This window comes from Thermobia domestica, chromosome 13, assembly GCF_964235325.1.
Source record: "Thermobia domestica chromosome 13, izTheDome1.hap1.1, whole genome shotgun sequence".
In the NCBI taxonomy this organism is placed as follows: Eukaryota; Metazoa; Arthropoda; class Insecta; order Zygentoma; family Lepismatidae; genus Thermobia; species Thermobia domestica.
The window spans coordinates 89,220,683-89,231,678 of record NC_137466.1 but is presented as its reverse complement, the minus strand read 5'-3'; the positions used below and the strand labels follow the sequence as shown (position 1 = coordinate 89,231,678).

Sequence of the window (10,996 nt, the reverse complement as noted above, 5' to 3'; positions counted from 1 at the left end):
CATGTTTTTGGCAGCCTATAACTCAGAAAGGAAGTATTTGTGCACCTGGGCTAGTCTATACTTTTTGTCTTATCTTGGTGTCAGGAATCACCTTCCAAACGTTGTCGGCGTGGTTTTGAAACATCCTGTATATGCTAAAAAGAAATTGTCCCAATCTAATGCCCCGTTAATTTCCACAGCTTTGTAATGTCTTTGTTACTCTTCGATAAGAACATGGAGAATATTCCATGAAAATCCTCCTATAGTAAGGCAACCGTGCTAGGCATGGAGTCGGAAACACGAGTTGTTGCGTTGGAAAGAACCGGGTCCCCTGAGCACAGAGGTGATCTTAGAAATCGGTTCCGTGGCCCGAAACCCAAGAATTCTGGCCCCACATGTTTGGGCTCAGGGTCCTTCTATTCGATTGTCCCGTATTGACATGCAGCATCTCAGCATTATCTTGTAATATTCGGTTGAACATCATTCAGGCAGGATAATAAGGAATCTTACTTTTCTGAGCAAAAAGCATGAAGAATATGGCATGCAAATCTTTTGTGGTCCGATTTCTTGGACTTCGGGCCCGGGCCAGTTTACGACATCACCGGTGTGCTCAGGAGAAACCGACCCTTTCCAATGCAACCACCCACGTGCGGAAACTCCATGCTTCATTAGTGAATAGAAGGGACCCGTCCCTATACTTTCGGGGCACGATATCTTGGGACATCAGGCTTCGGACTCGATTTGTGAAATCACCACTGTGCTCAGGAGACCACTATTTTTGTATTGCCACCTCCCACGTCCAAAAAATACACATTTCATTGGTGAATAAAAGGGACCCAAAATCGAAGCTTCGGGGCCCGATTTCTGGGGCTTTGGGCCCGTTTTCTGACATCACCGCTGTGCTCAGGGGACCATTATTTTTCGCCACCACTCGCGTCCAACAACTCTATGTCTAACACGGTTTTTCTTACCATAGGAGAATCAGCTCCATGCGCTTTATATGTTATCGATTGCGCATCACATTGAATACATAAATTATGGACGAGATTGCATTTTCGAGTTAATAACTTACGTGTATTTTTGAGAAGTTTTTATTGTCTTATTGATTTTTCAACAAATAAGGCTACGGATTGGGCAGGGACCTCCTTTCCCTGTGACCCTCTTCGCTAGCACTGCGTTCCCGTTAGTTACTCCACTGGTTATTATGAACGAGAACAGAGTTTTGAATTAGTTATAACTATCGAGCAATATCTTAAGTGATTTTGCAGAGGACAGGGCCCATTAGGAAATTTCCGGGTATCCGGGTGGCCCAGTCAGCCTCTGTCTTGAATAAGTTTGTCACATTTTACTGTACACCCTGCGAATAAGGTTGCGGAAAAATACTGCCACCAAATTCCATGAGATGATTGATAAAGAAAAATCTAAATATATGAAGAAACAACGCTTTTAGAGCTATAATGTTCCAAAAGTGCAAAAACTCAGTTTTTGAAACACTCTATTTACATATCTACAAGTGAAGAGAATTTTACCTTCATTATTTCCGAGTGTCGTTTAGTACCTCCCAATGGTTTATAAAATTATTCAAATATGATTACAAAATTCAAATATGATTACATAATCTTTATTTACATTGAATGATAAAATAAGCATTTTTCACATATTTTTATAAACATTCGTACTTACTATTAGTAGTAAAATGTGAAAGAAGAGAGACCTACAGCTTATCTGTTGTTTGGAGACTCAAGACGATAAGATATCTTTCCGACGAAGAGAAGACTTCAGTGCACCATTTCAGAAGTTCCGGGAGACTGTATTAAACAGTTGGAGAAGCAATATCATATGGTAAGTGTTTCTTCGATATATGGAAGTTTTGTTACTTCGTTCGCTGAACAAAACCTCAATCATTTTTAATAGTTGGTATTTTAATTGTTTGTTGTTTTGTTGTTTCCCACGTACAGTAAATTTTACCAGACATGCTGGTATCGTTGCCTCTTGTGCTCGGAAAAGACATAAAAATGTGGAAAACAAACTTTCTTCTGCTCTATTCCGTATTATATAATCCAAATATAATGGAAACAAGATGCTAGGATTTGTTGTTGTTAAATACCTATTAAAAAGTATACGTCATTATTTATTCATTCCTTTTAGTATATACAGTATATGATATTTTCTTAAATTTTCTTTAAGTCAGCAATCTCTCTATTGGTTTGAAGCAGCTTTGGTTATTCCTTACTGACAATAAAAGATAGAGAAAAGAGAGTTATAAGTTAAAGTTTGGTTCAACATTGTAAATTATAAGGTAACCAAGAAAGTTCTGTCGCTTTTTGTGGAGGTCTGTGTTCAATTGGCCCTCACACCGTGAGTTGAATGTGAATGGAGATAAGGTGAAGGTCAGTTGTTGGTGTGGGTATATCCAACATAATACCTGGTTGTGGCAGTTCAGTTACACCGTGAACATGCATAAGGACAGAGTGAACATGAGACCTCCACAGAGCGTCATAAGGGCGTGTATACTGAACGAGTTCAATTGGGGCCAAACGCCGCTGCAGCGGGGTGGAAATATGCCAGGTCTTTGGTGAGGGTGTTCTGACTACGCGGAAAGTGTAGCAATGGTTTAACAAGTTTAATGACGGTGACGAAACACTCGAAAACGCACCACGTGCCGGAAGACCAACACATGCAGGAAATAGAGACCTTCAGGCATCAATTGAGGTGAACAGTGACCAGACATGTGAGAAACTGGGACTACAATTAGTGTGAGTCGACAAACCATTCGGCATAAACTTGGAAAGTACTACAAGTTGAGTCGATGGGTCCCACAATATATGACTCCGGGCCAGAAGGCAACGCGAGTAGACACCTGTGTTTCTTTGCTGTCTCGTCTGAGGAGGGGGCTATTTCTGGACAGTATGTTGACATGTGATGAGAAGTGGGTCCTGTACGAAGCTCCACGGCACCGTCATCATTGGCTAGCATCCCATGAACCGGTTCCTAAAGAGCCGAAACCAGCACTGCACCAGAAGAAGGTCCTCCTGTGCGTTTGGTGGACTGCTCGTGGCATGCTTCATCAGGAACTGCCACCAGCCGGTTAGAGCATCAATGCAACTGTGTACTGCCAGCAGTTAAGCCGTGTCCAAGAAAAACCTTGAAACTCTGGAGCCAGAACTTCTGAATCACAAAGGGGTCCTCCAGTTACAGGAGAAGGCTAAGCCTCACGTGGCTAGGATGACCCGGGATATCATTCTATGCCTTAGATGGCAAACACTATTGCATCTACCATAGTCCCCGGACATTGCACTGTCCGATTATCACCTGTTCTATTCCTTGGACAATCACCTTAGGGGACGCCAGTTCAAATCCCTAGTAATTAGAGGTGCAAAATGCACTTGATACCTTCTTCGCTCTACGGCCCACCAAGTTCTACCGCGATGGAATCCACGGCCTTCCAGAACGTTGACAGAAAGTGGTCGATGCTGATGGGGACTATTTTTTATCTTCCAGGTACGTCTTAGGTGATTTCGATGTTCGAAGGTGATGGGTGAAAAAGCAACAGAACTTTCTTGGTTACCTTTATATATATGTAGTGTTGGCCAGGAGAAGAGATTTCGGGCTGTGTCATCTCGAAAACTATATATGTTTCTATTGCAAAAGTTCTGTCTTGTCTCGTCTCGACTCGTCTGCAACACTATATACAGAGTACTCCCAGATTCCTATTATAACATTAATGAGGTGTTCTACTCACGAAAATAAACTAAAAAACCTATGTGAGGGTAAAATAAGTGTGGGATCCGAATCACGTGAGCTCCCACAAAAATAATTTTAAGATTACACAGAACAAACACTAATGTCTGTCAACGAAACGATGAGAGTCTACTTTCAGAGAAAGTCATACTTTAGACTGGCAAGTTGCACTCAATTCTGAACTTAGAAAATTCTGGGCGAAAGATGTTTTATTCGTTCGTAAGGAAAATTCACTTGTACACTCACGGAATTATAGTCCGTGTACTGGAGGATGACGTTAACTAATGAGTACAGAGAGGCAAAGTATGAAGAAAAAAATATGAAAATCAAAAGTCCAAAATATGACAAAATATGAAATTATAATAATATATTTTCTAAATATGTACTTGAAGTGTATATTACCTTACGTTTATGTCAGATATTCAGTAACTTTTCTAAAACATATCAGGAGTAGTTTACAGCATTATCTATCTATAAAAGAATAAAAGTGACTCACTCTTCATCGTCCAAGCCATACTGCTATAGGTAAAAAGATGCAATTATTTACCTACTATAGGTGAGAAGATGAAACGATACATGAAGATCATTTTGTCACGAAATAAAATAAATTTCCACAAGTAAAAGAAGAAAAAGCGGCAATATACATTCAATATCCTATTCCTTTTTCTTTGTTTTCTTAACAGTTTTCCAATAATTAATTGCCAATAGTTACATAGATTTAAAATATCCTTTTTCTTTGTTAGTAACACATTGAGATATTTGTAATTAAGGATTATGGAATTAATCAAAGAGCAACTTGACAGCGGAGCGATTTGACACAAAATCACTAATTTCAGTTACTCATTTGGTTTTCGATTCATATAGATCCACAGAGTTCAACTTTAGATTCGAGCTCGTGATTTCGGGAAATAACTACGAGTAGAAAATCATTCCGGCAAAACCCGCAACAGGAAAACTCCACTTCGGGCAAAAACCACGCAACTTATATATATATATATATATATATATATATATATATATATATATATATATATATATATATATATATATATATATATAGGATGGAACAGTCTGTATATTAGGGTGGAACGTTTTGCACTTTTGTTGGAAATTTGATGAAGGTTGCCTGATGGTTATAATGCAATTATTTTATTAAAACAAACTTGTAGCAATGACAGTAAATAAGTCAAAGTACACTCATATTAGCTCAGTTGTTGGATTGAATGGCCAGATTTTGTTCGAAATTCCACGTTAAAAATGATTATAGGCATAGTCCTTGTTACAGCGCGATTTGTTTTGTGCAACTCTTGGCTTTTTATGTACAGTCAGTGACAAAAGTTCGTTCCTTCTGCTAAAATTATTTTGCCAAAAGTTCCGAGAAAATACATCAATTCAATTGCAGTTTTGGCAATGTGAAGGGAATGGTATTTTCTGTAAATTAGCGAAAACTGCGCCAAAATCGGCCCAACCGTTGCCGAGTTATCAAGGGTAAAGCAAACGCCATCTAGCGGCAGTCTACACAACTTCGTGGTTGCTCGCTTTGGGCACGCCCATGGAGCGTCGTCGCAACGTCCCACGCCGTCCAGAAAATTCGCGCTCGTCCCTCACGCTTCGTTGGCTCCAGAACCTACGCTGATGTTTTTAGAATATTTTCGCTCCGAGTTCGATAGTGCTATAAATTAAATATTTTGTACTTCGGGCAACCAACTCAACAGGCCAGTTTATTGCAGCTTAAGCTTTAACGGTTTTAGTTCGCTACTGATTCTGTTAAGACAGACAGTCTGTACGAGTGTGTGTTGTACATAACGTTACAGTCTTCTTAGTACGATACACTTGAGTGACATTTTGCATACTTTGGTTTCAAGATTCGGAAGCAATGGAAAACAAGAGGAAAAAAAAGTCTCATAGCAGAGCAACATGGGAAAAAAGTGAAAAGAGGTTTATTTGGCGCTCTACATGAAATGAGTGAAGTACAGTTACCCATGTACGCCGACGATATGCGACATTATCATTGTTTTCTAAGTGGTGACGAAAGTATAACTAAACTACAAGTGACTGACATTTGTAAACTAGTTGGACAAAGAGTTGTTCATATATGGCGTAAAGGAAGCATTTCCAGTGCTTTCAGAAAAGAGAGTTTTTTTTTTTAAACATGCTCTTATAATGTGTCGCACCAAGGAAAGACTTTTCAATCGACAAGGACAAGAAGCCTTACTTCGTGCAGCTCTTGTTGCACACGCTGAAAAGTCTCTTTTTGATATTGCGTCTTGCAAATGTAAAACCGCAGAAGATTGCAGCTGTAAGAGGATACGCAACTTCCAAAACGGGAATTCAAATTTCTTGTGGACCAGAGAACATTACAGAAAATGAATATGGGTAACATTGACATCCGAACAAGCAAATCTCTGTCAAAGGCGATTTCCATTAAGTTGAACAGATTGAAGGGCAGTGAACCAAGAAAGAGCCTGGAAGTATTGAAGCAGGTCCTTCAACTAGTGGGGTAAGCACAGGTCGAAGATACTGGCGTCGTCAGGAGAATCCAGCGAAGCTGTTGAATCGGGAAGCACGACGGGATCTTTCTTCGAAGCGCGATCAAGAAGGAAACATAACCTGTCTTCAAAATAGCGCGGAGGCAGCGTTTAGAACTGGATCTTCAGACAGACAGGTTGCTTTGATCACATCTGCCGCATTTCAGGACGTGGGACTCATAACGCCAGAAGACAAAATCTCGTTGTTAACAGATATGAGGTACGAAGAGAGAAAGATAAACTGGGTGAGGAGATCCAGAAAGTAAAAGCTCACCTAGACCTGGCGATTACAAGTATCTACTTCGACGTAAAAAATATGCAACTTTTGTCCAAGAAAAAAATTATAGGCAAAATACGTCAACGAGAAGTTACAGAAAAGCACATCACAGTGCTTTCGTAGCCCGGTTCAGAATACTTGGGTCATGCCATACATAAGTCAGGCACTGGTCGACTCTATATTGGAGATTTTAGAGAAGAATCAGTACGACGTGTCAGGTCTTGAAGCGGTCGATAGCGACGGTAAAGCCACGGACACTGGATGGGATCACGGTGTAATAAGTCAGATAGAAAGATCCCTAAGAAAGAAACGGCAGCATCTCATTTGCTTTCTTCATACCAACGAGTTGCCATTGCGATACCTGATTACCGAATTGAATGGTGTGACGACAGGACCCAACGCATTCTCCAGCCCCATTGGAAAGAAATTAAAAGATTGGGAACGTTCACCGATCGTCTCCTTTACATGGGTGTCTGAAATAAAAAAAACTATCGTTTAAGCAGCGACCAGAATTATCTCTTTGAATTATCTCTGCAACAGGAACGTGCACTACCGATTTATCCAACAGAAAATCAGGACCATTATCACATTCACGATGACTTACATTGGCCTGCAGGATGCTTCGCCACTACGTCAGTACTGATAAACCTAGCTCAATGTTGCGTGTACTGTGCCAGTACATTGTTAAAGTATACGCTCCAGTTTGATTTTCAATACGGCGAAATCATTCGTGCGAAATGGGCGCCATGCATCTGTTTAAGCATAGTTAAACTATCACATTTTCTGCCAGAAAATCTACAACGCATAGTTCATTCCGTTCTACAAACAACGAATATTACGCTCATCATGAAAACCTGCTGATAGCGATGACAGCAGATGAAAATCCGGATATTCGAACGTTAGGTTAAAGAAGGATAAAATAAGTGCCGCAGTCAGAAGAATCTGAGATGAAGCCGCCCACGTGGCTTCACTGTTACGAAATTAAACTTTACAGCCGAAAATTGCTGACATAATTAATTGGCCTAAACGTTTAACAGGGCCACCAATCACACAAAACATAACGGATCAGCCGCTTGAAGAAAACACCAGAACTTCAACAAGTCTTAACAACAACATTCCCTTGCCATAGTCAAGCTGTGGAAGGCACAGTGTAACTAGTGTCCGAGACTGTGTTGAAAAAGTGCTGACAGCACGCAAACGATATCTACGTTAGAGCCAAAATGAAGTCCAAAATGAATGAAACAAGAATGCCCCGCTTCGAGACGACCAAGAAGAACTACGTGACCTAAGGTCAAAGGTCAATATAGGCCTACCGGGTGGGTGCGTGAGCGCAACTCCATCTTCAACCATGTGCAACCATCTCCCCGTGGTGAGTTCTGAGTTATTTTGCGAAATAACTGAAGAGTTGCACAAAACACCGTGTTGTAACAAAGACTATGTCTACAATCAATTTTAACGTGGCATTTCGAACAAAATCTGGCCATCCATTCCAACAATTGAGCTAATATGGCTGTACTTTGACTCATAAACATTAGTAAATTATTTACTAACATTGCTATAAGTTTCTTTCAATAAAATAATTGTATTGTATTTACATTGAAATATAAATGTTTCCGCACAATTATTTCAAAAAACTTAGAGCAAACACTTACTAAACTTATAGGCCTAATTTTTAACGTCATTTTGATAACCATGTTTGTATATTGGCACTACATATGATTGCTTCCATTTTGAAGGAAATATTCCAGTCTTTAATGATGCGTTATATATGTTCGCTAAATTTGACGCTACTTCATTACTGCAGCCTTTAATGACATAATATGGAATGTTATCAGGCCCAGATGTAGTACTCCCCTTGATTTTACTAATGGTTTCAATTACATCTTTTTGCGTAATGGATGGAATACAAATCTACATATAATTAAGATTATATTCTATAAGTTATATAATATATAATATATTATTATTATTATTATTATTATTATTATTATTATTATTATTATTATTATTATTATTATTATTATTATTATTATTATTATTAAAAACTCGTTTCCTTTTCAAAATTTCTGACATTGCTTAAGAGCGTGTGTGCATATAGTGGTCTTGTGTACAGTTTTCATCAATGAGCTGTTCTAAAGGCCAAAAGGGATGGAAATCTTCGAGAGAGAAACAAAAAAATTCTTAACATAAATTATAGGTCAAAGTTCGAAACACTTACTTTTGACAGGTCCTTTTTTTTGTTTATCTTCTTTCGGAAACAGAAAAGTTCTGGCGGCTAAGAAGTACAGTATTGCAAATTTGCAAGTGAATTTATTTACATTGCAATTTGTAGTCATAAAGAAATTGTCATTAGAAGACATTATAGTAAATATTAAGTTTTATTTCTTCATCCATCGCAAGTCTTAAAATTTAGGATGTTACTATATCGATGTCGATATGTTTGCAATATCGAATGTTGATATATATCAATATCACTATCGGCGATATCGATATAGCGACATATCGCACAGGGCTAAATCCGATAAATGATGCAATAGTAATAATAATAATAATAATAATAATAATAATAATAATAATAATAATAATAATAATAATAATAATAATAATAATAATAATAATAATAATAAAACAATAATAATATGAATATAAATATTAAGGATGCTTGAAACATTCATTAAGTAACTCTCTAAATGAATAAGAAACTTGGTGGTCAAATAAAATACTCAACTTCCAGTAGAACTGTAGATCTCCGAGAGGCATCTGGAATAATGTCAAACATTTAAAACATGCTTTGTTTCCGCGTGGTTCGGTTGCAAATTTGGTAGTGTCATTAGACGTACTGATCCGAAATACATTCTAATAAACCTAGTAGGTAGCGTAGGTCATACTTTCCATTCCAGGCTATTAATGCAAATTGAACAAAAAGAAAGAAAGAAAGAAAAGAAATGAAAAAAAGAGAGAGAAAATGAATGAGTGCTACTTTACTGCTAAATTTCTATCAGAAACACTCTAAATTAAAAGTCCAAATTGTACCATAATGAAAAGTTACAAATGTTCAAAAGGAAAATTGGATGTTCCTTATAGATGTAGCAGACCTTGCATGTTTCAAATTTCAAATTTGAATAAAACACATTGAATTATAGAATGGAAACGAATTTTGTGTCAAACTAATAAAAATAAAATTAAAATAAAATCTTGTTTTGAAATAACCAAAGAGGGGAACATTTTCTAGTCAGCTCGGAAGATTTGTCTGTTCCGAACATCCAGTGTCAATTTCATCTATTGCGGATATAACGTTGTAATTCGCACAGTTGCAGCCATTACAGTTGCACGCTTTGTTAGTGAGAATCGAGACGAGACGAAAACTATCGTAATCTTTTCTCGTCTTATCTCGATTCTAGAAACAGTGTATGTCCTTAAGTAACAGTTGCTTTGTAGACTGAATCTTATACTCTATTTTGTTACTTCGTATTTCGGAGCTCATCGAATTATGCTCTGTGTAGGTATTTTTAGCAAAGCTTTTAAAATTAACTTTGCATATCCTAAAAGTTAGTTTATTAAATGCCTTACTGTTCAATGATATTTAATTATTTTTATTACAGTTATTTTTCTTAAAACGTGCAGTAGAACACTTTCTACATTAAACTTTAGTGGAACGTTCTGGTTTAAAATTTGAGTAGTTCCGGAAGTGTATTTTGGAAGATACGGACCTCCCTTCACGAAATCCGACTTTTCTGTAAGTTTTGCCCAATCTTAGGGTAACTTAAAAAATTTTAATACTATTATTATAATAATTATTAGTATTTATTATCTCTGACGTTTTGTCAATTTAATGGTTCAGCCTGTCCTATCCAGCTCCCGTACAGTGGGCATTGTGCTGAACAAACGCGGCGTTTGTGGGTTTCATCGGGGTTCTGTTTCCTCCCACTTTTTTCATTCCACTATTTCTTTCATTCTCATCATCGACGTCCCTTTAGCTTAGCCGGCATAACCATGGCCACTTAAAAATAATTTCTCTTACGGCAGTTCTTAGTTCAGTAGCCCAACTTTCTACATGATATTGGCCTGATAACGTTTCGTTTAACATTTAACTAGTTGTAGAGACGTAAGCAGGGGGTATGTTCTAGTGGTCCGGAAGTACTCTCCAAATTCGACTATGTTAACTTTTGTCTAATGTTGGGGTTGATTTTACAGATTTTAATGTGATCTGTCCTCCTGGACTCGAGTATAGCCGTTATAAACGTGTAGAAGTGCGTTCGTCGTGCTCCTAAAAAGGATCTCGGTTTCGCGAGAAGTAGTGCGTTTCGTGTGGAGTGTGTGTTTATCGTGTGTGTGAATGTTTAGTGAGAGTAACAATGAAAACAGTGCAATAATCGGTGAAGTGGTTCAAAAATAATAAGCAAAAAACACTACTGATATTTTGTGTTAAATACCGTTAGAAAACCGTACACATATTTAAAAGGAACGAAGA

The 10,996-nt window shown here is 37.9% G+C and overlaps 1 protein-coding gene across 1 annotated transcript in view; it reads left to right on the top strand.

Moving 5' to 3' along the window:
- Nucleotides 1-1,679: 1,679 nt before the first annotated feature.
- The window catches only part of LOC145668315 (prostaglandin reductase 1-like), a 70,134-nt gene continuing 60,817 nt past the window's right edge, over nucleotides 1,680-10,996 (top strand). The window contains exon 1 of the mRNA XM_081736042.1: nucleotides 1,680-1,821. The gene's annotated coding sequence lies outside the window, so the exon portion shown is untranslated. The remainder of the gene's footprint in view (nucleotides 1,822-10,996) is intronic.